The 10917-nt window shown below is 30.0% G+C and overlaps 1 long non-coding RNA gene across 1 annotated transcript; it reads left to right on the top strand.

The window, feature by feature from the left end:
• Positions 1–520: 520 nt before the first annotated feature.
• On the top strand, positions 521–2690 carry LOC129313338 (uncharacterized). The gene is made up of 2 exons (XR_008593893.1): positions 521–1168; positions 2505–2690. It is a non-coding gene; the product is annotated as an uncharacterized LOC129313338 (long non-coding RNA).
• Positions 2691–10917: the final 8227 nt, after the last annotated feature.

The raw sequence follows: 10917 nt of genomic DNA, 5'->3' as shown, positions 1-10917 counted from the left end.
CCCTAGTCCCATGCTTCACTAGACATGTACAGTTTGAGCGCTTCTTGCCTAAAGCATTTTAGAATCTAGTGCTACTAGGACACCTTTCACCTTTGACTACCTTGGTTACGTAAGAAGTTCGACAGTGCAAATCATCTTAATAAAGGAGAATATTCAAATGGTGACCACGACAATCTCTATTCATGTAAACTCATAAAGGATGAAAGCTTAAACAAACATTTAGTTGGAGGAAAGCCAGTGAATTATAATAAGTAGCTTTAGACATGAATGCAACAAAAGTGTTCCGTTCATCATGAATATGTTGCTAATTGCTGTAGTAATGACATTATGTGTAATAACCTTGATAAAAAAGAAGAGGAAGAAAAAAGAGAATAAATATTTTGGCTAAAGTGTATTTTTATTAATGTTTGGAACAATCATGTGTGGTCAAAATGTCCCGAGTTCGAATCTGTTGAGATCAAAAAGGGAGTTTATTCATTTTTTCCAGCCCGTGAAATTACCAAAACACCCTCACCCTCACCAGATTTATTTTCTCTTTCTTCTCTTCCTTATTCCAGTCTCGGTTTTACAGAGTGCGAGGAAGAGAAAATTCTAGAAGCTGTGTGCGATCTGATATCCGTTTCCTCTGCCATCTCCGACCTCTTCTCTTCCTTCTTTATTCTTTGCTGTCGCCGATGAGAGAGCTGAGATGCCGTGCGTTCGCCGTTGCTGGTCCACCATTCTCACAGCCCGTGTCTGCTCTGCTTCTTGATCCTGAACATCTTTATTCCTCCGTTCTTTCCGCTCGTGAATGATAAGCAAGGAAAAGAGCTGATTTGAAGTTGTAAGAGAACTGATTTATGGGTTGGAGGTTGAATTGATGATGTCTTCTTCTTCCCCTCTTCAGTGGTAGGTTCTGCTCTTCTCTTCCCTGAGCGTGTGTCATCGGCCACTTGAGGTGAGAAGCATTTTTCCTTCTTTCTTCTGCCAGCTGTGAATCATATAGAGCTGGGAAATTGATTTTCTTTAGGTATAAAAAACGTAATTGTGTTAAAGCACTAAAATCTGGAAAGCTGAATTGTTTTAAATATGGATATTAGGAAGTTTGGGGAATGAAATTTGAAGAAAGAAAGTTTGGTAGTAGTCAAGAAATTCATGCGTGCAAGATGCTCGATGAAATGCTTAAGAGGTACGGGTTGTTGGATGATGAATGTTAAATGTGATGATTGTATTATTGGAAATTTAAGTGTTATGGAAGCCAATTTATCTACACAAATTGGATGTAGAGATGCTTGGGAAGAGTATTTTGATTGCTAAATTTGGGGCTAATTTTCTATTTATGTATGTATTCTGGCCTTTGAGGTATTTATAAAAATTTTGATGTACTAACGCAAAAGAAAAAAAAAATTATGGAAGTTGAGGTTTATTTGTGTTATTTTTTTTAAATTTGAAATTGAAGTTTCCAATATTTAGGACTGTTTGTTAAAGGAAATAACAATAGTGTTACTTGGACATCAAGAGTATTGACTACTAGAAGAATAGTTTGAAAGCGAGTTATATATTAAAACTTTTTAAATAAATGGACAGTGTTTTAATTAATTTTTCAATCAAAATTTATCTTTGCAAAAATATTATATTTTTATGTAAACCATTTTATACTAAAATGTGAGTATTGACTATTTTGATAATTAAATCACCTTATTTTGTGAAATTCTCTTTATGCAATTTGATAATTTTAATTAATTTATAAAGGCAAGATTGGACTTTTATTATGAGATTTCATTCCGATAAATATTGAATTGATACAAAAAAATAATTTGCGAGTTTGACGTTGATTTTTTTATTTTTGCTTTGATATGGATGTTTTTCGCATGTTTGAAATTGAACTTAAAAGGAGCTCTATACAAGACATTGGTTGTTAACGATAATTCCGTTAGCCCTTAACGCCTTGGTTAATGACTAACTAGTTTGTTTTCGTGAGCTTTATTCTCACATTTGTTATTTGTGGGATAAACACTTGTGTTTTTTTTTTCATGGCTTCAAATTATATTTGGTTAGTATTACCATCGTGAACTATATATCCACATTTATTTCATAACTTCAGCTATATTTAGTTATTTACCTTCACAAACTGTGTATCCACATTTATTTTCGTGGCATAAGCTACGTTTGATTATTTATCCTCATTGCCTGTGTGTCCATGTTTGTTAATTATTTTGATAAGTCTCTATAATTATAATATGATTATTTGGTGCTTTTATATTCCATTAGTTTTTATTTCGTAAGTTATTTATAAGTATTTATTTCATTTATATACTTTCTTGAAATCAAGTGATAATAACATTTGCTATGATTGTTCAATATTATTTAAAATTTTATAGAGCCATTTTATTTCAAAATTTATTAAATTTTTATGAAAATTATTGTTTCTTTAACTTATATAATTATTTCAAACTTTCCTTTTGATTCATGTTCAATTATTTATTATTGAGACGTTATTCATTAAAAATTATTTTTGATTTCAGATATTTTAGCTAACGCTGCTGACCCCTGAGGACTTTTAGACGTGCTAGGTGAAAAATTTATTGAGATCCCTCCTTTTGATGTAATTACAAACACTTATGTATTTTATTTTAGAAATTATGATTAGATGCTCAACGTTGCCAATAGCTAGGTTTCTATTTTAATATATGTTGTCTGTTAATTAGAAAGATTTGAGCTCCTGATTGATATTATATTTTTTTGTAAAATATGGTATTATAAAATTTTTGGGAGATTCTATTTAGAGGAGAGATTTTGCTGAAATTTTTATAAAAATATTAAAAATTTTATTATAATAATTTTTATTAAGTGTGTCATAATTTTCAGTTCAAATTTAATTATGTTTTAAAATGAAAAAATTTCTTAATTTAAAGCTTAAAGGATATGTAATATAATGTATCTCTTGTGTTGGTCACTCTGGAGGCCGTGACATTATCAAAGTATTGTAGTTACAAACTCCAAAATAGAAGTTGGACATTATTCTGAGCGCCCCCCACCCCAAAAAACAAAAAACAAAACAAAACAAAAAGGAAGGAAATAAAAGTCATTTAAATAAGCTGTATCCATACAAATCAACGTGAACCCCTGTCAAAATTAACTAAGTTGTATGTACACTGGTCAATTAAATGGAACACGATGCGTTACCAATACATCTCCATTTGCACATTCAGCAACTTAGTTAAGATTTACAAGTTACAACAACCTGCCAGAAGCCTAACTGGATTATTCCGTTTACAAGGAATGATGACGTTAGTGTAAGTTTCCTGAAATTCTATTTGCTAAACCCAAATTATTCTACTCCACTAGAAGAATTTCCTTTCAACAAGTCCACACCTGAGCTTCCTTACTCGAAAGAAAGCAGCCAAAAAAAAAAAAATGGCGAACTAGAAAAACTCGTGAATCAAAACATTATATTGTCTAATTTTAATGGAGGCGAAAAGCAGTAACTCAAATGAAAATTAAAGTACACTTTCAACTCAACAGGAAATCGCAGAGCAAGGTTGCAAAAAAAGTAATACCTTTGATTTGGGATCGTCACCGCTTTCCATCTACTAATAATAAGGGTTCGACAAGCGCAGCTTCATTGACATGACTCATCGGATAGAAAAGAAAACCCAGAACGCTAAAGTTGGAACTGTACAAATACAATGCCTCAACCACCAAAACACATGGTGGTTTGAAATAGAAGGAATAATTCCAAATAAAAATGAGAAAGAAACAGGCAAAATGACTACGACGATGAAGAATTAGAAATTGTGCGGTGGAATATTTGATTCCGAGAAGTGAAGAGAAGCAGATTACGCCACAATTTGGCTTTGGGATTGAATTTCACGGGATTTTTGCCTGGAAATATGTTTGGCTGTTCGTATTTATTCGTTGTACCTGTCCGCCACTGCAATTTTGAACCGTAGTTTGGGAAAATATATTAAATCACAGGGGAAAGATAACCGTAGTATTCTTATCATCTTCCATAATGTGTTGTTCTTTTTTTTTTGGGGGGGGGGGGAGGAATCGAACTAATGCCCCAGAAAAAAGAAAATAGCAATTAAGACACGATAAAATTTGAATTGATTCTACAGGTCCAAAGGCAGATGCAAATATGTTTTTAGTGAAAAGACTCATTTGCTCTTAATGATGTGGACCTTGGCTTTTGATTCCTCACTGTACAGTCCCTCCTCTTTTGCAACTCATAGCGGCGGCGCCCCTGCCGACGTGGCCTTCGGAAAGGGTGGAGGAAGTGAGGTTTTTGATTTGTTGAAGGAAGGAGTAGGAGACGTGGTAGTCAATGGCAGGGTCAATGAGGACTGTGGAAGAGGAAGCAGTTGGAGAAATGAGAGCGAGCGTAGTCGGAGAAGTGAAAAATCGATATGCCAGAAACTAACATTTAATTTTTACTAGAATCAAATAGCTATAATCAAAAAAGCAAAGCGAGTATCCTCCGATCGTATATAATGCTTCTGAGTTTGGGTTTTTGTCTTTGTAGGAAAAGATTGTCCAGCTTTCTTATGCGGTAAACGTTCAATGAGAGAATCATCATCATCAACAATTCCGAATTCTCTCTCTCTTTGTAGAGAGAGGAGGGAGAGCGGAACATGCAACGACAGAAGAAAGCAGAGATGCACAGAGAGAGAGAGAGAGAGAGAGAGAGAGGGAGGGAGAGAGAGAGAGAATTCGGGCCCAACAACGGACGTTTACTCTAAAATAATGGTAGGGGGAGTATAGGTGTCAAAATACACTCATCAAAATAAATTTAGGATTCAGATTACCCTTGCCTCGCCTGCAATTTGGAATTCAAATTGTGATTTAACTTTTTATTTAAAAAAATTAATCATTTAATTTTTATAATTTTAATTATTTTTAACTCAATTTCTCAACTTTAACTTATTATAATTTAGTCTTAAAAGTTTTAAATCAATTTTAAATCTTGAACTTATCTTTTATAAATTAGTTTCTAAAATTTTAATCTCTTAAATATTGATTCTTATATTTTAAATAATAAAATTATAAAGATTAATTTTTTAAAATTTTAAAATTTATAATATTTATAAAGGTTAAAAGGGTTTGATAATCTAAAATATTAGTAATAAATTTTAAAATATTTTTAATCTTTAAAATTTTATTTTTTTAAAATATAAGGATTAATATTTAAAAAATTAAAAATTTAAAAATTAAATTATAAAAAATAAAGTTTAAAAATTAATTTAAAATTAAATTAAAAGTTTTAAAATTAAATTATAATTAAATTAAAATTATAAAGATTAAATGATTAATTTTTTTTAATTTAACCTGAAAAGTTATCAACTCTTTAAAAAGGTAATGTTATATAACTGTTATATGAATGAGGTTGAGAATATTTTCAGGTGATGAGGCCCACTTATATGATGATATATGATGATGTGTCTTTCATATATGATTGGCCTGTTCTTCTCTACCCTTTTTCTCTCATCACGGACGATTCATCATTCCTCTCGTCATTGGTTGATCAATCCCCTCTTCTTCCTTTCTTTTTTTTTTTTTTTTAAAAACAACCAGCCCCCTCTTCTTCCCTTTCCTCCAATTCTTTGAAAAACAGTAAAGTAACATGCGTCCTTTCTTCGACCAAACACATCCCACAGTGTGGAGCATGGCCGCTATCCCTTCTTCAACTTTTTCACATAAAAATGTAAATTAAGTTCAATGTTTCATTTTTGTGTATGACACAGGATTTGTTACCACAGCACAGTGCTAGTTCACTAATAAAAAAATTGAATTAGTGAGTAAAGGATTATCTATCTTTTTAAAATGTCAAATTAATGAAAAAATTAGTGAGTTAGTGAGGAAGGCAATGAGAAAATGTCAATCTCTCTTTAAAATAAAATAATTAATGAAAAAAATAGTAAGTGACTATCAATTCTTTTAAAAAATAAGATAATTAATAAAAAAGATAGTGAGAAACTATCATCCCTCTCTAAAATTAAATAATTAGTGAGGGATTAGCAAGGAATTATGTCCCTAACTAATTATTACAAAAAAATGACTTTTAACTAATTATATATTTAATTATTTTTATTTAAAAAATAGAAATCAAATTTAAAAATTATCTAAAACATTCATAATAAAATTATTTAATATTTAATATTTTTTTTTATTTTAAGTAATTTTCCTTATAAAAATATTATTTTTATTAAAAAATATAATATAAAGAGTCATATAAATACAAATATAAATATTTTCAACATATTAATAATTTAAAATAAAATATAATATACATGTGTATTTTTATAATATATTATTTGATATATTTGTATAATTAAATAATATATATTTAATTTCTTACATAATGATTGTAGATGTATTTTAATTCAACTGACAAAGAAGGAAAATATAAAGCTTGAGAAAGGCAAAAGATCAAGGGTTCAAGTTTTGACATTGGTATAAATATAACGAATATATGACATGGCATAAGTCATCACATATGTGGCAGGTGATGAGGCATGAAATGATAGATGACATGACATCAATAGACCAACACATGGTTCGTGATAAGGCACCAGTAATGTGGCATTAGATGACTATTTTTAAATATAAACATATTTAGTGAGATGTTATCATTAAGTTTAGCAATACTGTTTCTTACAATGAAATTAGTGAGGGACATCCCTCACTAAATTTCGCAAGAGATTTATACCATTTAGCTAGGGATTTATTTGTTACTAAATCAATTTTTTTGTAGTGCTTTTGACAAACTACACAACTGGTAAATTTAGTGATTGATATCATCATCGATCTCATCCAACAATGACTTCAACCAGATTGCTTCTGCCATAGCATCGGCCAGCCTGTGATGCTTTTGTTGATGACCTTGTCACAATTTTTTGTCTTCTAGTGGTACAGGTCATTGTGGGATTAGACCCAAGAAACATGCAAAATCCATCAATTGATTTCCTGTTTGGTTTAATGCAAGTCCAATCAAAATCAAGTCCCCAATTAGAGTCAGCAAATTCTTGTAAAGTGAGGTGAGTAATGGGCTTCATTAGAATCCCTTGATTTACTTAATCTGCTAAGTATAAAAAAAACCCCCTGTACACACTCCCAATATGCAAGTAAGGGCGTGTGCAACACATTGTTAAGGGGTTGTTAGGTTTTGACATGTGGTGATTAAAAAATATCCTTAAAGTAAAAATAACTTACTGCATTTTAGTTGGTAATTTGAATTGTCCCATTTAATTATTTACATTTGGACTTCATCTGAAGCTATTTTGACTTATTTTAACTCTTTTATAAAACAATTTGAAAATCAATGGTGTGCACGCGCAAAGAGAAAGAGAGAAACAAACTTCATAAATTCTTTTTAATTAATCACTACTCTCTTGCCAATGGCTAGTTGCCTCTGTGGCAATGGCACCTTCGTGCAAGTGTAAGGTCTTGAGTTTGAACCCTGCTTTGGTACTTGGGTATGTGAGTTATGTTATTGTTAATATAAAAAAAAATTAATCACTCTCTTCTCCACAAGTAGTACATTACTAAAGAAGATTAAATTTCTTTAAAGTATTTTTGCATAGGTAATTGTATGTTATTGTCATATAGAATACACTTCTACATGCATCTTTAATTTGGCAAGTGTAAATTACACGTTGCACCTCAACCTTAAGTAATTGAATTTTTATTTTTGCTTGATAAAGAAGAGAGCAAAGCCCTAGAGATCAAAAGAAATTACACAAGGGGGGATTGAGACCCCAAACTATCAAAGCAACTAAGCTCCTCAAAAAATTCGGAGCCACCTCAAACAAAGAAGAATAGGAAATTCCATCTTTTGCCAGCTAATCAGCAACTTGATCCAGCTTCCTGTCAACATACTGTAGCTTGACTTCCCACTTCCAGTGTAACATAAGTAATTGAATTTGGCAAACGAAGCAATCACCCACGAGTGCGTCGTGTTCTCGGGCCTAAAGCCCATGGTATTTCAACCCATTGAGCTTATGTTGACATTACAGGCTTGGCCCATAAAATATGGAATGCTGGATTCATGCTTATGTGACAAGATAAATTATTGGGCTTCCAAGAAGCTCCAATGAAATCTCTATTCACCCATTTCGCTCTTCTAAAATCTTAATTACTGACGGGCTTTAAATAGTAAAAAGAGCTAGTCTCGTAAAACGTGGTGATTTAAAAATTGAATCGTCTTCAGGAAGATACCTGTAAGCAACTAAAGAAAATAAAATCTTAATTAATCTTATTGACAGCATAAGTATTTTCTTCTTTCAACTATTTGTGCCCCACCCACACACACACACACACACACACACACACACACACACACACACACACACAGTATTTAACTGTTGCAAAATGCAAGGACTAGCTCTAAACCATTAAAGGTTATATATAGATGATTTTAAAACAAATTAACTTATTAGGACAAATTAAAAATTCAGGTAAATTAGTTTATGAAAATATTATAAATTATAGGAACAAAAAAAAAATCTTCAATAAAGGTTCACATGACAAGAATTTAAAATGATTTTTTAATTGCATAATGGAAATTGATATGTTTGATTTATCCATTTTGTCCTTGACTTTCCTAGCATGGTAATTTCAACCTGCATTTGAGTCATCACATTCAGTTTTTTCGTCCGCCTCTCAAAGTTTGAATTCCCTCGAGTTCTTAGTGATGACCAAATCTTTTTAAGATTTACTTCTTTCGTGATATTTTTAATCAAATTTCATAAATTAATAAAAATTAATTATTTAATTAAAAGTAATGTAACATTTCAATTTTGCTTTTAATTATTATAAATAAAAAATAAATATTTTTTAAAATAAATTAATGTGAGTACTTATCTTTTTTTTTCAATTTAATAAGGTATAATGGTCTATTTATTAAAAATATATTAACAACCTCTTATATTTAAGAACAAAAAAATTTATATACATAGAGGCAAAGGGAGTAAGTATAAAAGAAAAATATATATTAAAAGTAGCTCTATAAATTCGGACCCACAGTCACCCCATATTTGAAGGATTCATTTGGATGTATTATGATGTTTAAACGTGAGTAAATTTAAGTTAATATGATAAGATTAGATTTAATCAATAGTATATAATAAAGTAGAAAGATTCATAAATTCAAATATTGAGTTTTTAAGATAAGATATGATATTCTTTAATTTCTTTTCACCCATTTGTTATTTTTCCTTGTTAACAAAGGATATGAATCGATTCGCTCAAGTGCACATAAATCTAAACCAAAAGTTCATCCAAATTACTTCGAGCGTCCAACTAGATCAGAAATCCAACCAAACAACAACTTAAACAAAATCTAGATCTAGCACTCGACATGTCCAACAACATTATTACAACAATAATGATTCATAAAATTTGCAACAGTTCATACATAACATAGAAAATCAGAAACCAAAACAACGATTAATTAACATTAGGAGAATTGCACTAACCCTCAAGAATGAGAAGAAAATAAGGAAGAGAAAAAACTAGGAGAACAAATTATAAGAAGAAGATATTTTCTTGAATAAAAGAATAAATTGACTCCTAAACCATAGATTTAGAAATATCTATGACCATATATAAACTTATTTTTTATGTAACGTTCCATTTAATTTTTAAAAATAGTATAATTTAGCCTCTATCGTTAGTTAAAAATGATTTAAAAGAATATTAAAAATTATAGAAAAATAATTTCAGTAAATGATTCAACAAATATAGTTATGAACCTAAAAAAATTATAGAAAATGATTAAAAAATTTTATTGGTACTTTTTATAATTTTTGAAGTCTTTTTCAGTCATTTTATCTGATCTCTCCATGAGACACACATACATTATATATATATATATATATACTGGTAGGACAAATTTTATCAATTATTTTTATGAAATATAATATTTAAGTATATATGCCACGCTATCCGACCAAGAGTCTTAAATATTGCTGAAGTTATTCTATGGGCCAAAAGATTCGGACATACGCTCAAGATGGTCAAAGTTACATCATTGAAAAATTATGGATATATTTAATTAATTGTTGATTCAACAAGTCATTACGTACAATGGAATTGTTCTTATAAAAATATATATGACTTCAAAGATCAGGAAAAGATATATTATTGTTTCCTCTTGATTAAGTTGCATTCCTAGCTTTTTGATTCTGTTTCTGATAATTTGGAATGACATGTAAGGAAAAGATATTTACTATTATTCAACTTTTTTATAGAAAAAAAAAAGGTGAGTTGGGTGTTGGAGCTCATGAGTCTAAGTAAAAGTATATTTCTAAGCTTAAAGAGCATTTACAAAGATACTTATAAATTTAATAAGATTCTTACATTGACAATAAAATTTGATCTCATAACATTATAAGTCATAAATTAAATCTTTATTAATTAGATCAATTTTATGAAGTTAAACGGGTATGTTGAAAGTCATTTGCCTTAAAATCGTTGTGAAAGCTACGATCGATCTCCCAACAATTAAATAACCGGTTCTTTTCATTGCGTACATACATCGATATGACAATTTATACGCAAATTCAATAAAATAAAATGAACAATAACTTAATAAATTGTATAACGACAATCTCTTTTACCTTGTTAAAATATATTAATCAGGCAATCATGGTTAGGCCAACTAAGGCTTACAACGATATCAGACAAACTGCTACTATTAGATTGAGTTTAACTATAAATAGAAATAATTTTTTTTTCGTATATTACAGGGAGATATTTAATTTTCATTAGAAGAAATATAAAACTTAAAAAAGTGCACAATGTCTATCTATGCATTCGAAAAAATCATGTCAATGAGTAATTATTGATGATTAATTTTAAATTCAGGGGGAACATCCATTTTAAATAATTATGGAATTATCATTTTGTTTAAGCGTAGGCCTAATTAACAATGATGAT

The sequence above is a fragment of the Prosopis cineraria genome, unplaced genomic scaffold (assembly GCF_029017545.1).
Source record: "Prosopis cineraria cultivar Desert tree isolate PC_DT_omini unplaced genomic scaffold, ASM2901754v1 PC6, whole genome shotgun sequence".
In the NCBI taxonomy this organism is placed as follows: Eukaryota; Viridiplantae; Streptophyta; class Magnoliopsida; order Fabales; family Fabaceae; genus Prosopis; species Prosopis cineraria.
This window is presented reverse-complemented; position numbering and strand designations above follow the sequence as displayed.